The 11,823-nt window shown below is 36.1% G+C and overlaps 1 long non-coding RNA gene across 1 annotated transcript; it reads right to left on the reverse strand.

Moving 5' to 3' along the window:
- Positions 1 to 1,253: 1,253 nt before the first annotated feature.
- Positions 1,254 to 11,540, reverse strand: LOC141520857 (uncharacterized). The gene is made up of 3 exons (XR_012477778.1): positions 11,453 to 11,540; positions 1,981 to 2,084; positions 1,254 to 1,517 (listed from the first exon to the last, which is right to left on the reverse strand). It is a non-coding gene; the product is annotated as an uncharacterized LOC141520857 (long non-coding RNA).
- Positions 11,541 to 11,823: the final 283 nt, after the last annotated feature.

Genomic DNA, 11,823 nt, shown 5'->3' on the forward strand with positions numbered 1-11,823 from the left:
TTTTGTAAGCTTTTGCGTTCCACATTTTCCTCCCTTCCTCCCTTCCCTCCCCATGTCAGTGAGTAATCTGATATAGATTATACATATACAATTATGCAAAAAGAATTCCTTTCTAAGGGAAAGTACCTAGGATGATATAAGAACAGCATGCAGCAAAATGATCCCTCTCTTGAAGTTCAGACCCATATCTCCAGCTACCTGCTCAATAATTCCACATGACTGTCATATAAGTAAATTAGTTCATCTAAAACTTAACTAAACCTGAATTCACAATATACCTTTCTAAACATGTCCCTCCTCCTAACTTTATTCAGAACCTGGCCATTCTTTCAGTTACATCGGTTTAATATGTCAAAGTAAAAAAAAAAAATGATCCTTCTCTTTCTACGCTATATCTGAGCAGTTGCTTAGTTCTATGGAGTATTCTACCTCCTCATTCGTGCTTCTCCTTACTTATTTGCCACAATACAAGACGAGGCTCTCATTACTTCCCAGATGAATTTCTTTAATAGCATCTTCTTTGAGAGTTGGCATGTAGTTTGATTTCGATTATTTTTTCTGAGCTTGTTTTTGGGACAAGTTAACACTTTACTTACGGGGAGGGATGTTGGCTATAACATGATGAGAATCTTTGGTTCTTTATTGTGAGGATTATTTAAGAATTTACTCATTTTTCTGATCTTACTTTGTGAATTGGAGTTTTGGTATTAGGGCCAGGTTCTGCTCACTTTTGAAGGGAATGTGATGGCTTCCTTTGGTACCGTTCTGTATTGTCTAGGATCCTATTCTTGCATCCTCTGGATTGTGAATACTTTGCTCTTCAAGGAATTCAGAGCTAGCTCAAGTTGGGTACCTGCCAGATTTCAGTGACCTTTAAGGATGACCTAAGGGTGACCAGGTCACTCAATCTGGACTCAAATTTGAAAGTGGGCAACATATTTGTTGGAATGTCAGTGGATTGCTGCTGATCTCCACCCCTATCAATTGCTTCTAGGCTAGAAGAGTCTGTAGGTCCAGACTCAAATAACTATAGATTCCCCCTTTGTCTGAATTTTTTGCCCTAGTCATGTAACTATTATGGCTTCAGACTATGCAAAAAACCCTTTGAAGTAAATGTCATAAAACTCTTGCAAACTTTTGTTCCTGATCCTTGAGTAGTACACAGCCTCAGGTTAGATCTACTGACTTCATGATAACTGGCCTTTCTAAAACAAGGTCTTATCCTTCTTCTTACCTGTAAATTCCCTCCAAAGCTCCCTGGTCTGCAATTTCCCAATTATTATGTCAATAGTCACTCTTAGATCTTTATTGTAGTAACTGGGGAAGGGGGTGGGGGGTGGTCTGGACTGTGCTGCTTCCTCCTCTTCCCCATACAGATAGCCTCTTAATTGGTCTCCATGCCTTCAGTCTCTCTTCTTTCTAATCTATCCTTCATACTGATGTCAAAATTATCTTCTTAGGGAACAAGTCTTATCATGTCACCTTCATGCTGAAAAGTCTTCAGTGACTCACTGTCTCTAGGATAAAAATATAGATTACATTTAAGGCTTTCCAGAATTTGACTCCAAACTACCAAACTAGTTTTATTTCATGTTATGGACTATTTTCCAGCATAATTCAACTTTGAGTTTTCCCCCAAAATCTGACACGCCATCCCTGGCCTTAGTGTATCTGAATTAACTAGCAATTTTTGTCTTTCCCTATCTCCTGAACCTCCCTGTCTCCAAAAGAAAGAAAAACAAAATCCTTAGACAAATAAAACAAATTCCCACATTGGTCATGTCCAAAACCCTATCTCTCATTCTGCATCTTGAGTCCATCAACCCTCTGATGAGAAGTAGTGATATTCGTCAGTGTTGGGTTATTTGGAATCATTATTGGTCTTTTTTTTTCTTTTTCAATTAATAAGCATTTTTTTTCCTCAAGACACAATGAATTTTTATAATTTATCCCCATATCTGGAATGAACTCCCTCCTCACCTTGGTCTCTCAGGACTGGTGCTTCAGCCACAAAGGTAAGTTACCTACATCAATGAGAACAGTCTGCATAGGTCTCCAATCACTTCCATTATTTTTTCTTCTTTCTATGGGTTTGAGAGTAGAAAACACATTTCAACCATTGCTGCTATTACCTAGAGAAGGAGAGCATTATTTTTCCTGGCTCAACAACCACTACATTGGTGTCTCCATCTTCAATGGCCAGAATGGGGATGATGGTTGTTGACTTTCCATTTGGTACAATAGGAACAAGACTGAATTATAGGGTTTCCCCTTATTTAACCCTATTCCCTGTCCAAAGAGGGTGAAAGCTGTTTTATTTTTTTGTAAAGTTACTTTTCTATTTCCTATTTAAGTAGTTTAAATTTCTTTTGCTGGCTAGATAAATAAAATCAATCTACCTGATAATGATCATTATTTTTATTTGCAAACAGTGAGGTTGCAGTAGGAAGAAATTATATTCAGGTCTTGTTATAAAATAATATATAAAGAACCAGGGTTTAAGCCCTGATTTAAAAAGAGCCAGACCTCCTGTCTAGGGGCTATTCCAAACTGAGAAAGAAAAACCTATTAATTTGATTTATTAACAATTTTAAAATAAACTCTCCCCAAAGTAGAACTAAATTGGTTCGAGAGCATTCCTTCTTTTCCTCTATGTTAAAAGGATCAGAGTATCATTTTATTGACTGGGATAAGGCTAGACTACGGAGTCACAAGACCTCAGTTACTCTTCCCCTCCCCTCACTCATGGACAGTGAAAGACTCTGGAGGGTCAGAGTAGACGGCAACGATTTGAGAATGGGAACTGACCAAGGAGGGAGAAAAGGTATGGTTGAACTTAAGAAGTACCACCTACATTTCAAAAGTGGAGGTTCACCCAAGGGGCTAATTGTTCCCTTTTGGTTTTTATCCTCTGAAGCCGTCAGATTAATTTCATATACATATATGTACATATGGTGATTTTATATATATAATATGTAATTTTTCTACAGGCATATATACTTCCAATACATTCTCCATCTTCATGCACATACTAAAATGATAATTCTTGGCTCCTTTTCATCTCTCTCTTATCCAATTTTAATGACTGAATGGGTGTTGCCTCTGTAAAACAGTGGAAAAAACCTAATTTTTAATAAGATCAAAGTCTCCCACTGTATCCAAGGCTATCTCCAATTATTATTCTTCCTATACAATGTTCCATTTCCAATTGATGTTTGTCCTTCCTTCTAGAAGAAGGCAATGATATCAGAGATGTGATGCCATGAGAAACAAGTGAACTGGATTTGAGTAAGGAATTACTTTGCAAAGTCACCAATCTAACTTTCTCCATTGGAGCTATCTGAGTCCAGTGGTTAGATATGGATCAGGATAGCTAGAGATGACCCTGGATACAGTACCAGACCTTGACCTTATAAAGACTAGGTCTTTTCCAAGGTATTACTGAGGCAACACCCATTCAGTCTTTAAAATTGGGTAAGAGAGAGATGAGGTCTAGAAGGACCACTTTAGAAAAAAATCAATCTGGGAGGGGAAGACCCTCAGGGTTTCTTACCAAAATAGAAACAATTGTTATTTACATTCACTCTGAATCAATCAGGGCCCAAAAAAGGGAGTAAGTGGGCTTAGTCTGAGATCTATCATTGGTCAATCTAGGAGAGCCAGAGTGATTGGAGCCTGTAAACCTCAAGGAATCTTGCCAGGGGCAAGAGCACTTCAATATCATATCCAGTTGCTAAACACAGGACCGATTATCACTTATGCTTGAAATGCTTAACATGGATTGACTTTGGTTCTAGGCTTGTAACATTTTTTTTTTTTTAATTTTCAGTTCTGAATTTTCTCCCTACTCACAACTCTCCCCTCTCTGTTAAGAAGGCAAGGAATACAAATCCTATTACAAATATGAAGTGATGCACCACAAATTTATGCATTAGCCATGACCCCCAAAAAAGGGAAGGAAAGGGGGGTGGGGAAGCTTCTTTCTGCAGCAAAGTTTATCAATTCTCTAGCTGGAGACAGATACCATTTTTCATTATGGAATTGTGATGGAAATATTTGGAGTTGTAATGGGTCATTGTGCTGATCAGTAGCTTTCACAATTGATTATAATTTTGCTGTGATTGTGTAAATTGTTCTCCTGGTTCTATTCACTTTTTTTTGTATCAGTTCCTATAAGTCTTCTCAGATTTTTCTGAAGCACCTCTTTCAAAATTTCTTATAGCACAATAAGAGGCCATCACATTCATGAATTGTTAGATTTTATTCCACCTGAAGGGTTCTTTGGAACCTTGAAGGAAATGGAGAATCTCTTTCCTCAGCTATTTTTCTTGCCACTGATTATGTTCCTCTATTTTGAGGGATCCAATGACTAGCACTTCAGTTCTATTCAATCATTTAACACCAATTTAGCTTTTACAAAAGACTAAAAGCTATAGCAAGAGCAAATAAACATTTTTCCTCAATATCTCATATAATACCATTCCTTCCTTCCCACCCCCTATATAAATATGCATGCATACACACACACCCAATCTCTCCTCCCCACCATGCTACCTCAATTCTCTGGAGATGTAAAGGGGATTGGTTCACAACTTGCATAATATATTAAATAGCATTAGTCTTGGTAAGTTCAACTCCAAGGACTGCCTGGGCAGGTATCCCCAGATCCTTGCTCCTGGCAGTTTCATCAGGGGGTTACCTACAAGACCCAACCTGGATACTTGGGTTCATAGTTCCCCATGGTTGACCCTCCAGGGTCAGTGACTCCATTACCCATACCTAGCCAAAAATCCCAGACCTATTTCTTGGGGCCATATGACCTAAGATGTCTAGAGTAAGCTCTGGGGTCTTTTTCCCTTTACTGAATAGACCCTTTGACTGAATCCATTCTAGGACTTAAATATAAGTGCTTGCTCAGGAAGTTCCCATAAGCAATGGACAAATGTAGATAGACCAAAGTAGAATGTCTGTGCACATACCTATTCTCCATTTCTTAGAAGGCTCCCCAGAATCTTACATGTGGATCATACCATCTTAGGTGATTTAAGCATGTGCCAAACCCCTATTACAATGTATTGCCTTTTCATCTTCATCTCTTAGAATCCCTAGGTTTTTTAGAGCTAAACTTAAATATCATTGTAAGAGTTATATTTTGGCTCACTCTTCCATACCCAGGTTGCTATAACTTCTCTTCAGAGTTCCAGGAGTTGATATTCAGGGTTAAAGTGCCTTTCTCTTCCACAATGAACTGGAGCACTCAGATAAGTATTCCTGCCATTGTTAGGGATCAGTAATTGGCACCCATTTCTATTAGTCACTAAACTTCAATCAGTTTGTAAAAAGAAATATTTACTACAAAAGTATAGCAAGAACAAACATATGAATGTTTCCTATACCTCAATAGCTCAAAGGAATAATCTCCCCTATATCACCTTGCTTCTGGGGGAGTAGGCTTAAAACTTAGTTCAGTTTGGAGGGAGAGCCAATAAGGTCAGGTAACAAGAAAAAGTACATCAGATACCCTCCCCAAACTCCTCCAAACAGATGTAAAAAATGCAGCAAAATAAATCATGATGGAAAAATCCAAGTCAAAGTCAGTCAGTCATTTTTCTAGCCCAGGTCAGGATGAAGAAAAAGAGAGGGAGATCCTTGGATATTCAGGAAGGGGTCAGTCAGGAGTAAGTCTTGTGAAATACTAGATGTCAACTGGCAACTCTTTCCCCACTACCCAGTTTAAGTCACAGAACTGACTGAGGAAAGGAAGGGACAGAATCCAGAGATGATGTTCTTGAGTAAGGAGTAGTCACTGGTCCTAGGTTATGAAACAAGTAAAAAGCAAGTATAGAAATGACTAGCAGTGGTAGATCCTAGTAGTAGAGAAGAGTCTTAATCCTAGCTTCTAGCTTACTCTGAAGTCTGCAGAGGAAGAACCAGAGCAGAAATTTAGAGCTGAAAGGGAATCCATAGTCTATGACTGAACCAGCAGAGCTTCCCAGATGAGTGTCTAGCAAACACTTCCCAGAGACTATGTCTAGCAAAAGTTTATGGTTATTTAAATGTAAACTTATATCAGCAATTTCCATATCAGGGGTGCAGTAATCAAGGTTTGCCATGGATCAGACCATTTGGGGAACATTGAAAGAGGTCCTCCCTGAAACAATACAACACTCAATGACTCAAGAAAGCAGTGGCAGAACCAGCCCGGATCTTTTCTCCAGAACTGCTTAGAGGATATCCCTGGTATCAAGTCTGAAGTCAGGAAGTAGTCTGGAAGAATGAATAAACAAAAAAGAATCTCATTACAAAAAAAATGTTCATGATAGCAACACAAAAGAGAATGACTCCAAAACATCTTTAAGCAAAACCTCAAAGAAAAACACAGCTTGGAATTCCTGGAAGAGATGTCTAATTGAGAGTTTAAATGAAAGTTTAAAATGTTTTTCTAAATAAGACTGCTAGAAAAAAATTTGAACAAGAAATGAGAGCTATGCTAGAAAGAATTGGAAAGGAAATTAATAGATTGGCTCAAGAAACACAAAACCTTGCCCAAGCAACAAACTGACTGAAAATTTAATGGACCAAACAGAAACCAATGACTCCAGTGGCAACAAGAAATATTAAAACAAAGTCAAAAGACTAAAAAAAAGAAAAGAAAGAAAGAAAAATAAAGTATTTCAAAGCAAAACAATTGGCTTGGACAACAAATTGAGGCAAATAATTTGAGCACCATTGGGCTATCTGAATGCCAAGGCACCCCCCCCAAAAAAAGCCTAGACATCATATTTCAAAAAAATCTTAAAACTGTCCAGATCAACTGTAGGACAAAGTAGAAATAGAAAGAACCTACTTGTTACCTTCCAGAACGTTTATAGCCCAAATATAAAGCTTCCAGGAGAAAGAAAAAAAATTGCAAGCAGCCAGAGGAAAAAAATTAAAGTACTAAGGAGCTAGATAGAATTATATATCACTATAAAATAGTGGAGAGTTTGAAATGTGTCATTCTAGAAGGCAAGTACCAATCTCTAGGTTTGCAGTCAAGAATAACAGCAAAATTGATTATAATTTTACAGTGGAAAAATGAGGATTTTTAAGAAAATAGAGAATTCTAAACATCCCTGATGAAAAAGATCAGAGGTATGGAGAAACTCTGAAGTACAAGAAACATGAAAAAAAATGTAAAAAAAATATACTATTTAAAAAGGATAAATGGCTTACATCCAAATATCAGGATGATACATTTTCCCATTTGAGCCCTATTTTTTATGTTATTTTCTATTTTTAAAAAATTTTAGATTTTACTTATTTATTATTTTAATTTTCCTCATTACATATAAAAAACAGTTTTTAATTGAACCCTATCTTAAGAGGGATTATAGAAGAAATCTAATTAGACAGAAGGCCTCCAAGTGATTTTGGTCTTGATGAAATTAAAAGAAGAATTGAAAGGAAAAATAAGAATAGAGATAGAAGGTTAAGGAAAATTACCTCACATAAGAATGGGAAAGCAGACATCTCTACAAATAAGGAGGAAGGGGTGGGAGGATCAACTGACACTTCAAAATCACTGTCATTTGAACTGGTCATAGGAGTGAAGAATACAAATTCACAGTGTTGGATACAGAAACACATTTCACTCAACAGGGAAGGAGAATGGAGAATTAGTGGTAGGATAGCTTAAGGGAAGAATTAATTTTAGACAAAATAAACTCTAAGGATGTGCAAAAAAAAGATTTATAGTGGTGACAAAGACTGGGAAACTGAAGGGATGTCTATTACCTGGGAAATGACTGAAAAAGTTATGGTATAAAATATGCTGGAATACTATGTGCTATGATAAAGAAGATGTTTTCAGAGAAACTTGGAAAGACTGGTATGAACTGATGCAGAGTAAAGTGAAAAGAACCAGTCACAACAATATGGTAAACAACTTTGAAAGACTTAGAAACTTTGATCAGCTTAGTGACTAATTAGGATTTCAGAGGATTTCATGATAAAACATGATACCCTTCTCTTGACAGAGCCCAGAATGAGATATAAATTGTTTTGGGCATGGCCAATGAAGAAATTGCTTTTGTTTGACTATATATGGCTTGCAACAGGTATTTTGTTTATTTTTCTTCTTTCTCAATGTGCTGAAGGTTATATTGGGAAGAAAGGAAGGCAGATTTTTTTTTCTGACTGAGGAAAAATATAATTTAAGAGGATTTTAGTTCAATTTCTAATATATTTTGTATACATTTTGTAAGTATTTATATATGTACATATTTCCTTTCTTGATAGAATGTGAGTTCCTTGAGAGTTCTATTTCTGTCTTTGTATTCCTGGGAATACAAGCACTGTGTTGGCACAGTGACCAAGACTTGCTTTACACTTAATAAATACTTGATGATTAGCTGATTAATGATCCTCCAAGTATCAAAGTCAAGTAAGGAAAAAATAGGGGCACATTTGTCAAGCTTGTCAAGGTTGATCAATAGTGTCATATGGGACATACTGAATAAAAATACAAATGGAAAGGGAATTTTTATATTTGATAAGGTTTTCCAGATGCTTCTATTTGAGAATTTCAATATACTAATTATACTATTCCTCAAAATTTTAAAGAATATACTCAGTAAGATTCACGTTGTCCTAGCAGTCTATATGGAAAAAACCAAATGTATTAAGATTCAGTATTGCCTAAAGAAAACTGTGGCTTGTAGTCCAAATAGTTTTTATCACTATGTAAATCTTGGACAAAATATTTAAATAGACAATGAACCAGGACCTACAACTGAATAAGAGAGAGGGAATATACTCAGTTTCTATGCAGGAAATTTTTCAGTGCTTTCAATGATCTTTCAGTGATTTCAAAGTTCTTCTTTGGCCTACATGCATGGACACACACACACACACACACACACACACACACACACACACACACCCCCCACATTCTTTAAGAATCAGTATTCTCCAAATGCCTGCAAATTAGATAATACTACAATATCAGTGAAAAAAGTTCAGTGTAGAAATGCATAGTTGGAAAAATAATAGCTCCCATTTATTTGGCACTTTTACAATTATTATTTTGCTGTATTCTCACAACAACCCTGAAAGGTAGATCCTATTATAGCCCCCATTTTAGAGATGAAAACAACTGAGATAGACAAATGTTAAGGGACTTTCCCAAAAACACAGAACTTGTTGAGTCTTCCTTTCTCTAGGTACAGTGATCTATACATTGTACCACCTGGTCATCTCTATAAACAAGCTACATATTACCCAATGTGACTAGCATGTTCTACATCCAATATCTTATGTAGAAAGTAGCACAAAAGACTTTTACCAAGGATATATATGATCATAAAACAAGGTAACTGATAAGAGAGATTAAACTCAAGGAACTATTATATATAATATATTAAAAGAAGTAAAGAAAGATCTCTAATGGGTAGATTTTCCTACCCATGGAAAGGACATGATCAAGAGTTACATAGTATGAGAAGGATTGAATACAATCCAGAACAGGAGAAGGAATGCCTGTATGGATGAAATCACAGACCCATCCAAGGAAGTTCTATGTTAATAACATCTTTCTCCTACACAAGAAATTGTTCATGTATATTCTATCAAATCTCAATTCCTCTTCCAGATCATTAATGTGCTTCCACCAACTATCTGTCATGATCTTACTTGTCATTACTTTCCAGCTGTCTTCTCAGGAAAGCAAATCAGTTTGTATGCTTACTTGATCTCACCGTCTTCACTTTTTTTGTTCTGGCTGTTTTTCTACATCCAGAACACCTCACTGTACTAATTCTGCTTCATTTTATTGTTTTTCCTCTAAAGAAAATAAAATCACCAACACAAATTTTGCTTAAAATTTGCTTTAAAAAAATCAAACAGTGGTTGATTGGAATGTTAAAAATTGTGGTGTGGAAATGAAATGGAATATTACTGCTCTGTTAAAAATTATGAATATGTAGAATTCAGACATATGAAAAGACTCAGATGAACTGATGCAAAGGAAATAAGAATGAATAAAACAATATACTCAATATCTACAATAATACAAATGGAAATAAGAAATCCCCAAACTCAAATTTGAATAGTTATAATGATAAAAATTGGAGAAAAATTGAAAAAAATGTGCCTCCTGTTCTTCTTTGCAGAAGTTATAGACTATGAGTGTGGAATAGTGCATATACTGTCGGACATAATCTACAGTGCTAGATTTGGACAAACTGCTTTTTCTCCCTTTTCTTTTAGAATCTTTTTAAAAGGGATGTCTATTAAACTGAGGAAGGGGAGGAACTTATTGATAGATGAATGTGATGAAATAAAAATCAACATTAAAAAAGATTAACTCCAGAAAAGGAGCTTGAAACCTCACTGTACAGAGAATACTTAGCACAATTCATGTTCTTAATTAAATTCAAGAATCCTTTATCAACAGCATACTTATTCTGGGCTAGGAACTATAGTAGGCAATGAAAATACAAAGATTAAAAAGAATAACAGTCTCTGACCTCATGGAGTTTACATTCTACAAGATACACCATATATACAAATGTAAAAAATAAGGCATATACAAAGTAAATTCCACACACAGTAGGACAAGCATTCTGTTTGTGGTTTGATTTTTTTTATAGTACCAAACTCAGGGGTTTATGTTGTTATCCAGGGACAGCACCTAAGGGAGGGTTGAGAAAAATGATTATTTTTAAATTGCATTTTATTGAATAAAGGGGGATGTTCTATGGATGTTCTTCGCTTAAGAAGTCGAGACCCAGGGTGGCTAGGTGGCACAGGGGGTGGCTAAGTGGCACAGTGAATAGAGCACCAGCCTTGGAGTTAGGAGTACCTGGGTTCAAATCTGACCTCACACACTTAATAATTACCTAGCTCTGTGGCCTTGGGTAAGCCACTTAACCCCATTGCCTTGAAAAATTAAAAAAAAAAAGAAGTCAAGACCTTAAAAATACTGGAAACTTAAAACTCTCTTTCAAAAAGGAATTTACTGAATCAGTGTGGTGGTACAGTAGAGAAAGCAATTTGTCGGAGTGAGAAGACCTCAGTTCAAATTCTGACTCAGATGCTGTATGTCCCTGTCCAGTTCATTTAAATTCTGTCCTTCCTGAAACAGATTTGGGATAACATCACCTACCTTCCAGGGTTTTTGTGAAAATAAAAAGGAGATAATATTGTAATTTATTTTCAGTCTTGACTAACTTTTCAGGACCATATTTGGGTCCCTCTTGGCAAAGATGCTAGAGTGATTAACCATTTCCTTCTGCAGTTCATTTCACAGGTGAGGAAACTAAGGTAAACAGGATTCAGTGACTTGTCTAGAGTCAGTAAATATCTGAGTCTGGACTTGAAATCAGGAAGATGAGTCTTCTTGACTCCAGGTTCAGCTGTCTATCTCCTTTGTAAACCTTTAAGTCTGTATGAATGTCAGCAATTTTTTCACCTTAAACTTGTCTAGTCTTTTAATTAATTGACACTTGATGTATTCCTCTAGAGTAGGGGTAGGGAAGATCCAGCCTGCAGGTCTTATAAACTCCAGGATATTGTTTGGTCTGGTGCTGTCATGACAACTGTAGAAGGGTTCTAGAAATTCAGTAAATCTAGGAGCTTTGTAGGAAGTGAATTAATTGTTTAACCAAATATAGCAGGCTAATTTTTACATTGATAATTTTGTATAAACTATGATTGATGTTATAAATATTCAAATGGCCCTTGGCAAAAATAGGTTTTTCACCTCTTCTGTAGAAGAAAAAAGTAATTGAATTTCATTGTGGAGATCAGGAAAGGCCTTACGTAGATGATAAACTTGAGCTG

The sequence above is a fragment of the Macrotis lagotis genome, chromosome 1, assembly GCF_037893015.1.
Source record: "Macrotis lagotis isolate mMagLag1 chromosome 1, bilby.v1.9.chrom.fasta, whole genome shotgun sequence".
NCBI lineage: Eukaryota > Metazoa > Chordata > Mammalia > Peramelemorphia > Peramelidae > Macrotis > Macrotis lagotis.